The sequence below is a fragment of the Thamnophis elegans genome, chromosome 1 (assembly GCF_009769535.1).
Source record: "Thamnophis elegans isolate rThaEle1 chromosome 1, rThaEle1.pri, whole genome shotgun sequence".
Taxonomy (NCBI): Eukaryota; Metazoa; Chordata; class Lepidosauria; order Squamata; family Colubridae; genus Thamnophis; species Thamnophis elegans.
In genome coordinates, this window is record NC_045541.1 from 64,655,322 (window position 1) to 64,665,797 (window position 10,476).

Below are 10,476 nucleotides of genomic sequence, written 5' to 3' on the forward strand. Positions count from 1 at the left end.
AGATTGTCCAGTCCAATATTTCAAGCCTGGTGGCATAAGGAATTCTATTTGAGCAGAGAAGTTGAGTACTCTTCTTGTGAAATACCTCTGGACCTACTCGGTCGTATTAATGTCCGATATACACTGTGGATTGCAGGCAGATGAGCTCTATTTGAGAACTGGTCTGGCAAAGGTTTGTATGCCTTAGTTAGCAATACTATGTTGCCGGATAAGAAGCTTCACAAAATTAGGTTAACAACTCTTAATACCTTTTTTGGGAATGCTGTTACAGTGAGCTCTGGTCCAGTCTTTTCCAACTCTTTGAGATGCAATGGACATTTTCTCCTGGATTATCTGTCAGAAACTGTATCTCTGATATTTTGTAAATAAGACTTCTGCTTGTGTTATCTGTAAGATTACCCTGTCTTTTGTGCAGGCGCAAACGCCCTCTCTCACGAACCGATAGTAAACTCGTTAGGAACCCACCATTGGGTTAAACAGATATATCTTCATGCCATATCCTATTTTTTATCTATAAGCAAATCCATAAAACATCAAATTTCAATTTTGGTGTCAGCAAAAAGGCCATAAAGTTGCCAGAAAAGTCAACTTGATCAAATACATCACTTTATATTTCTTTCTTTTACTCCTAACAGTCCTAATCTTCAATTCAATCAAACAGTGTCATAGGATCTGAATTCTCTTCTTTATCCCATCATACAAAGTTCTTCAAACTTTTAACAAGCATCTTTTGTAGCTCCAATAAGAAAATACAGTCCAGGTCATTTTGTTAGTTTTCATTTGAATTTTTAAACTTTAGCCAGTTTCTTTTGTGTATCCAATAAAGCATCTTTTCCAAATCATTGGACTATCGGCCTGTCATTTGATGTTCTACTATTAATTCTTTCTTCTCAGATAGAATTTGTTTCATGTCTGTCATGTCTTCATTAACACATTTAGGACATAGTCTATCCATAAAGACAGACATCATTACTAACAGTGTTGATATTATAATTACTAATTTCTGGGTCCATTCTTCAAAGGTCTCCTTTAATATTTTGATATTATAAGATTTTGTGTCGTTTGTTAGCCTGGACATTAATCAACATCAGGCTTGTACATTTCCACCCTCTGCTTGCAATCTTTAGTTCCCTCTAGTGTCCACTTTCTAAAATAATCACTTACATTTGTTGGAATTTATAGCAGCCAGGATAAAGTCTGTTTTCCATGAGAAACTGTTTATTTTTTATTGTTAGTTCTAAAATCTGATAGTAATAAAAATCAATATTCTGAATTTACCTAGACCTTTATCCGGATAAAAACTTTTATTGATCAAAATCATATTAGCTTTATGCTCTTTATTTCAAATTCTTTCTTACCTACAGGAAATAAGAAAAGAATTCCATCCAAAAACTCATTTGGGTAGTAAGATGGCAGCATATAAATTTAATAACAAACAAATAAAAAATCATATCTGCTTGTCATCTGTTGATTAATGCAACTGTTGGTTTTCCAGGTCCCCAAGAAAGATTCTGAACCAGTAGAAGGAAAAGAGGAGAGAGAACTAACATCTGTTGAAGTTCCTGGTAAGGAGTTATGATATTGGAGGTCTGGGAAGAGAAATATACACAACTTTATTGGAAGTTGCAGAAGAAATAGGACAAAATATGAGAGATGAGCCCTTGCAACTTCTCAGACACTGATTGTACGAGCAGTTTTTGACTTACAACAGTTCATTTAGTGGCCGTTTAAAATTACAATGGCTGAAAAAAGTGACTTATTACTATTTTCACACCTATGACTGTTGCAGCATCCCCCAGGTCATATGATCAAAATTAGATGCTTGGCAACTGACTCATGTTTATGACGGTTATAGTGTCCTGGGATCACATAATCATCTTTTGTGACTTTCTGACAAGCAAAGACAATGGGGAGGCCAGATTCACTAGATAGGTGTGTTACTAACTTAAAAACTGCTGTGAAACAGCTGTGGCAAAAAAGGTGATAAAATGGGGCAAAACTTAGCAGCTGTATTGCTTAGCAACAGAAATATGGGTCTCATCAGAGTTAGCCATAATTAGGAAAAATTTGGCCTGTGCAGAAGCAGATAGGCTCACCCTCGAATTAAAAAACAAAGGGTAATCAGAATATTATGTAGTTTGGAATAGATTTATTATTTGGTATAAGACAAGGTGACAAGACTGGAACAAATTGTAAATAATGTGATTGGATAGAAGGATAGATAATGTATTAAGCTAATAGCTAATGGACGAGATTTATCTGTATATAATGTGATTGTATGGTCATAACAGCTTTGCTGTGTTGCACTATTTTAAATGTAAAACAATAAAATATATTTTAAAAAAGAAAGAAATGTGGGTCTCAATTGTCGTCATAAGTTGATGATTACCTGTACTTTTATACTCTATATACATCAAATCTTGTTTCTGTTGTCAATACAGGTGGATTAGACATTCCATAAGCATTCCCTGAAAGAGTTAAATTAATTTCTCTTTTGCCACTGAAAATCCATTGTTAAAAAATTCAAAGATAATTTACCTGATTTAACAGAAAATATATGCACCCCCTTTTTGGCATCAACAAGATACCTAAAGAAAACTTCGGAAGGAATTGTGTTTATTTTACATTTTAAATTGAGAGTCACTGTAGGCTGGTTTTTTGTAGTAACTGAGTCGCATGTGAAAAAGTTCTTCATGGGAAAGCAAAGCTATGAAGAAGGAACATTCTTGAGCTAGAAGGCAAACTTTGCTCATTAATGGCTTGTGACTTCCTCCCTGAGCAAGTACAGGTAATCCTCATTTAGTGACCATAGTTGAGACTGAATACTTGGTTGCTAAGCAAAGCAGGCACTAAATGAAACTGTGATTGTGCTTATGATCAGCTAGTTCAAGTAAGACAGGCAGAAACTATTAGTGGAAGGTGGATACCCAGGCCCTAGCCTAGCCAAATACAAACCATTACCTTAAATTGCATCCAGAAACTTAGTGTAACTTGTGAAGCAGAGGTAAAACATGGCAGAACTGCAATGACCAATATGTACACATGCCATTGGATTCTTGCAGTCTCATGTAGATCAAACTATAGTAATTGAGAGATTGATGAGCAACTGCCAGTGGCCTGTGGAACACAAAGTGGGATGGAGCCCATTAAATGGTGCATGTGAGTGGGGGTTATTATATTTTATTAATTTATTATATGATTATTCTCTTTTATTAGTTCTATTGTGTTAGATATGAGGTTATATTCCTGTAAGCTGCCTTGAGTTGCCATGTGCGAATATATAAATTTCCTAAAATAAAGTAAATAAAACTACTTTCAGTCTATTCTGTTAAGAATGCAGCTGGCACAATAACCACAGCTGTGCAAAAGACCTGGGTCCTGGCCTGCTCTTTATGCAGGAGTTGTGAGTCCAAGAGCACCCCCAAATTGCTTGCCTGCTCTTTGGAGAAGCACAATCCCATCAAGAGCTACTGATGGTACAGTCATAGAGTGAGTCTGCTTCTGAACCCACCGCCATGTGTCTTGTTGGATTGAGCCTGATTCTGTATTCTTACGGCTTCCGGATACTCAGTCTTCCACCACATTTCATAGAGGATCCAGGGTAGAAATATATCATCACACATTAATGTCACTTCATTCTAAACTGGTGCATGCCATCTCCCAGCAATTTTGTGTCAGCATTCAGCAGGAGAGGGAAAAAGACTGAATCATGAGGCACTCATTCCAACCTCTCTCCCTGCTCCCACCCCCTCTTGACTTTCAAGTGGAAGTGAAACCATCATAACAACTGGCTTCCACTTTCCAATTCATGCAGGCAGTCCGGAAGGATACTGTGGTTGACAGTATCAAAAGCTGCTGAAAGATTTAAGAGGACCCAAAATGGTCGTGCCATCTGATACAGGTCTTGACATGCCAAGAGTCAGATAATCTGCATCTTTTGAGTCCCTTATTGTTTCTTACCTTTTTATATTCATATTTTGTTCCATATTTCATATTACATTAAGAAATGTAATTAGGCGAATGTGTAACCTGTAAGGAGATAGCTACGGTAATGGACAGCTTTTCAGATTACTCTTGGAAATTTACTTCTCAAATGAAGCAGTTTTTAAAATTTGGTATAAATGAGTAGAAGGACCTATTCCTCTTCTCCCTTCCCCTCCTCCATTCATTATGTTGAAATAATGAGACTAGCCCACATCATCCAGTGAGCTTCTGTGGCTGAGGGTAAATTAAAATCTTGGTCTCTTTAGTGTCAATCTATCATATTAACCACTGTCCCAAAGTGTCACAGAAACCTATGTGGCTGAGGTGGGAAGAGAACCTGGGCCTCTTTAGTCCTACACATGACCTTACCAGTGTATTCACTCATTTGCAGATTCAGTTGCAAAAATCATGGCTGCAATGAACCCTGAAAACACATTGTTGAGCGGACAGATTCAACATATTTGTTTCTGGAGTCATGGAAGAAAGTAGAAAAAAAAGACAAACTCTTCCAGTCCCCCAGTCACCAAATTGGAGGGTTCTTCTCTGTTCTGGGAAAGAAAGCCAGTTTACTATCAGAGGCAACTGTGTAAATACTTCTCTACATAATTGCTTTTATTTGATCGGATATGTTCTTGGTTCACTGTAGACCATGGATGATCAACCTTTTGGCTTGCTTGGGTCACATTGAATGAAGAAGAATTGTCTTGGCCACATATAAATATATATAATACAGTGAATATATAAATATCCCTAAAAATCAAATAATAGTGTTCAAAAGTTTAAGATCTTGTGGGGCTGCATTACTAATTGTCCGGGGCAGCATGCAGCCTGAAACCCATGGTTTGGACATGCCCGGTTGAACTTCACAAAATTTTATGAAGGTCTGGCATGATAAGAGGAATCTCTCTCACAAGAACTAGAAATGCTGTTCTTCGAATCTGCCAAATATTAAACAACTGATCCCCAAGAATAAAACTTGTTGATAAAGGAAGGAATGGGTGATGCATGCTTTCTTCCATCATGAAAGGGAAGTTAATGGATTTACAGCAGTGGTGCCCAATCTTTCTGACTTCACAATTGGCGGCAATGGCGGCAGGGGTGGTGTTGGGGATGGTTTCCCATGCACAACCTAGATTCCACACATGCCCAAATGAAGTTTTGTGGCTACCAACCACTTTGCGCAGCCCAATTCCCAACAGACTGTGGACCGGTACTGGTCTGCTGTCCAGGGATTTGGAGCCCTTGATTTACACGAAAGAGAAAAATTTGTTCCCCACCTCTTTCTATCAGTGAGATCATAGAAGTGCCTAAATTATCTGCTTTCTGTTTTGTTTTGTTTTAACCCAATGACTTGTGTTTCTATGGTTGCAGATGAGGAAGAAGCAAAAAGATAAAAGCAGTGGACAAAGGATACAGGCAGAGTCTGAGTCTATACCAGAATGCAAGGAGGATTGTGAATGTTGTTTGGAAGATAAGTCTGAGTCTGCTGATGAAGAAGATGAGTCCCTGGATGAATATGAGTCCTATGATAGATGGAACAGCCCCTGCAGGGGATACGAAGCTGGGAAGCAGGAGGAGCAGGGGAGGAGCAGGAGGAGGAGCCTTATGAATATCCTTCCTCATCCCTATATGACTCTCAGTATGGCTCTAGTCCCTCCACTGTTTATGGCATGACGTCTGCAAGTACATCTCCCCAGTACTATGTAAAGAAATATGGGTCACGTTATACATATATCGCCTCTCCTATATATGAGCCCACGAAAGCTTATGAACTGTATGATCCACAATACGGATGGTCCCCCGGCGATGACTCACAATATGAATATGAATTCTCTCCTCCGCCTGAGTCGCATATATATATGAAACTTCCTTGGGGCACAAGTCTCAATATAGCTACGATGGCCTTCTCCATATGAATGGCACTATGAATATGAGACTCCTCCAATATATGAAATGCAAGATGAGACAAAACCTCCCCAGAATATGAGTCACCCTATGAATGTGATTGTTCTCCTACATATGACTGGCCCACACAGCAGAATGAGTCAGAGATCAAAGATGCTTCAACTCCTGAATATGAGATCCCCGCTAATTGGAACAAACTGCAGAAGAATTGCACATCCCTTCTAGGGAACACTGGCTTAGAAGACAAACCAGACCCTTCTTTTAGAAGTAACAATATTCCCCAAACACTGAAGGGATTATCAGATGAAAGTAAGCATAGTGAAGGAAGGCCCAACTCAAGTAGAGGCACTCCTCCAAATTCTCCCACATGTTCTGATGAGCAAGGCAAAAACCCACAGCCACCAAATGGAGTAAGCCAACTACCATCGGATAATACAGATGGGATCCTCAGTGGCGTGAGGAAATTTTGGATGGAACAAGGAAGCTCTTAGGTAGAGGGAACCATCTTCCAAAGATCAATCACCAGAAGGAACCAAATGGGCCAGCCAACTTCCAAGCATAAACAGCTCACCCCAGAGGGGGGGAGGCCATTGCATGGCAGTGGAGGCTGTCTTCTGCATGGGAACAACCTGTTTTTAGACAATCTCAGCAAGCCAAGAGGCAGAGGAGCCCAGGAATGAGCCAAGGAATCCCACCACTTCTCTCAAGAAGAGGCTATTGTACACGAGCTGGAATGACACCTCGTCTTCCAGATATTTCAAGCAGGTTCCGGGCTCTGTAAATAGGTTTCCAGGCAGGGGCAACTTCTCTTCCTTGACTCCCCATTCCAGCTCTACCTATAACTCCTAAACTCAGGAGTCTGTTATAAATCTTGGAGATCTGGATAGGTGCTTAATAAAGGGTGGAAGTAGAAGTCTTCCTTCCAGTCCGCATTACTGTAATTTCATGAAAGACTAGGCTCATAGAATACTGTAAGCCAGCAACCCAGGAAGTTTTGACCAAGGTACTTAGAGTAGTAAAAAAAAAGTTGCATGATCTGTATACTTGTATGTATCTATATTAGTAGTTAATATTGTATTTCAAATTCTGTGAGCAGATGCTGTTTGAGGAGCATTTCCAAACAGAACACAGTGTGTGTGTGTGTGTGTGTGTGTGTGGTGTCTGTCTGTCCTGTCTGTCTGTCTGTCTGTCTGTCGGCCATTTCGGTCTGAAAACTGCTTAGTTCAGAAATTGATATTGAAGCAGAGGATCATAAGAAATTATTGGTACTATGAGTAAGCATTTCTCCATCTTTATTTGGATCAGAGTTCCTAGAATCTGAACTGTAAAGGTTACCACGATAGAATGATAACCACTGATATCCATTGGTAATCTGCCTTTTAAGATTGGGGTAAAAAGCAGTAATGAAGCAACAACGACTTTTGCAGGGAACTACAAGGGTTACGAGTTGAACTGTGATCCAAAGTTAAGTGTAGTGTAGCTTGCGCGCAGGTGTTTATGCAACAGAAAAAATCCACTAAATTCAAAGAATTTACTTCAAGGTAAGTGAGTTTTCATAACATAGCAATTTTTAAAATCCACACAACTTAATTGGAGAAAATCAAAAACATCTTAACTCTCTCATCAAGATTAACAGGACATAAGAGTACTTAATGTTACCAAATTATTTTTTTATATGAAAGTCAAAATACTCAGGATTCAGTTTTAAGAAATGCAGTTTGCAAGTTGCATCCCGTTCTTCCTTGGCACCAGCATATTGATAGGAGATCCCCCATCTTTTCAGGAATGCACAGATGCTGTAATTTCTGAATTTGCACTTAGGAACTACATAAAACATCTTTTTGTAATCAAGGTTTAAGGTTTAAGTTATCTGGCTTATTATCATCATAAAGGATCACTGCGATGGACAGTAGGAGAAGTGTTTGGATAGGTTTGTCTGAATTGTATTTTCAATCTGTTATTTTCTGAGCCATAACTGGTTGTCTGCCTAGGTCTTGATGCAGATTAGAGGGAAAAGGATGCATTATTAAATATTAACTAGTCATTTGACAGAAGAGGGGACATGTGTCGATACTTTTCCACATTTAAATCAAAGATCAAGAACATCCATGTAAAGATGGGAGGAGCCATGTCGCAACAATACATTGTTTGGATTTGGCTGTCCGATGACACTTTTGCACCTGGACAGTCCGGCAGGACCTAAACCCTCCCGAAGTGATGGTGACTGGGAAGACAAGACCTTGCTGGTCGCAGGGATATCGCAAAGTCCCTGATCAACCCAAGGGGAGAGCTTCCAACCAGTGGCAAACAGCCAGCCCCCCCCCCCCCCCCCCCCGGCTGATATAGTTGGAGACTGCTCCACGGAAGAGAGAATGAACAAAAATGTTTCTACTGCTGAGGTTTTTTTTTTCTTTTCTTTTAGAAGATTGCCCTAAGGAACTCTTTTCTTAAGCTTAATTAGTCCATTAAGCAGAACAAAGCGGCGTACTTAATCCCCATTGGACTGCCTTAGAAAGTTTTTCACTCTTGCTTGTAATCTTTTGTGGATTGAGTGATCATAACGCTTCTGTTTTTTTCCGCTTGAGGTGAAGGGATCTCTTTTTTCCTTATTTTCCTTTACCACTTTAACTTTTTGGCTTAAATTAAAACTCTTTTTACTTCAATAAATTTCTTCTTCTACTTGTTGCAATATTATATTGGAGATACTTAAGGAAAGAGGTTTTAAAAGGATCGAATCTGCCACTTGAAAGCCCAAATCTGAAGCTTTTTTTCTTTTGCTGCTGTAACAACTGTTTTCTTTGTTCACTCTTATCTGACTATACTGACTGTAACTGCGCAACAAAAGAACTTGGAACATCTCTTTAAAAACCTGATAAGTCTCAGGTTACAAATAGTGGTGTATGGAAATACCTTGACAAGAATTGGAAAAGGAAAGAAAAATTTTAGAACCCTTTTTCTTTGAAAACCATAAAAGAACATTCGTCTAAAATAAAAATAGATATATTCTTCAAAATCTGTGATAGGCTAGGGTGGCAGGATTGTACCTAACCCTCTTCTTGCTCTTTTCCTATATTATTCCTTATTCTAAAAATGGAGCAATACTCGGATGAAGAAAACTTGTTAATTCAAAACATTTTGGCTGGACTTCAAAACATCACAGAAGGATTCAAGAGATTCTACAAGAAATGGGACAGGCTATGGGATGTCACAGAAAAAGATGATGGGGTTATAGCCCCAGAAATTAAGAAGTGAATGGAAATATAGAAAACAAAGATAAGAACTTTGATGAACTTATAAATGGAGTAAAGGTGAGTGAAAGTGGAAAGAAGGGAAGCTGGAAAAGTGACTTTGATAATTTGGTGTTCCACCCCAATCTTCAAGATGTAGGAGAAAAAGAAAGAGCAAAAACGATGGAGGTAATAAGACAAATCTATTCAGAAACAAACCTGACAACTAAAGTTAAGCTTACATTAATAACAACTCAAGGGCAACAAAACTACATGACAGATCGTTTAAGCTTCAATGTGCAGAGAGAAGTTTTAAACCCTGGAAAGGTTTGGATATAGAATTGACACAAAAACTGGTGAGAGATGAAAGGCTATTTGTTACTGGAAAGATACTGGTTAATAATGCCAATTGATGGAAAAAAGCTAGTTAATATTTGACTGATTATTAAGTAGAGATGATCGTATCTTTTAGAATGTTTTAAATTACCACTGAATGTTTATCCATTAACATAAACTTACTATGATACTAATAGAGAAATATAACTCTAGTTAGGATAAATAACCAGACTACAGAAATACTAACCTACACTCTGGTTGATTGTCAAGTAGAAATGTTAATATTTCTTAGATTGTTTAGATGTCTAATGTTTATTTTCTTAGCCCTTAATTAACTAATTTGGGATTGAGGGAAAAGTCTTATAAATCTTGTTAATAAATAATTGTTTAAAGACAGTTATAAAGTTATAATATTGTGTGTGCCTGGAGAGGAGAGGTGAGATAAGTAGTACATAACTGTCAGGTGCTGCTTCATTTAATAATCAGGAAAGAAACCACTCAACTCATTCTTAGAATTAAGTGTACTTTTACTAATTACAAACAATGAGTAGCAAAGCAAAGCTGAGTCTGAGTAAATTGGTGTGAAAGCAATGGATATCATGTATAATTCAATCCCCTCCCCTTGGCACCCCATTTCATAGTCCAATAATATTTCACCCAACTGTCAGGTGGAGATATCTTCAAAAAGCATCATCAGGCTGGAATGCTGGACAGTTGGCCTTGGCAGGAAACTCCCTTCTTCCACGTGCACAGAGAGATGGTCAGGACATCTTCTAATAACAATCCTCCAGCACATAATAATTCCCCTCCAAATACATGCCCCCCTCCCCATTTCAATGGCAGCCGAAGCAGCAGCGAAGCAGAGGCTGACATCCTACCCCCCTCCAGAAAGGGCAGTCACACCTGCAGAAATGAAAGAACACAGACAAACAGACGGACAACATGACACAGAAGAGAGAAAGGGGAAGGGGGAAAGGAAAATTAGCAGTCCATATAGAAATCAGGGCTTGTCAGGGTAAGTAGA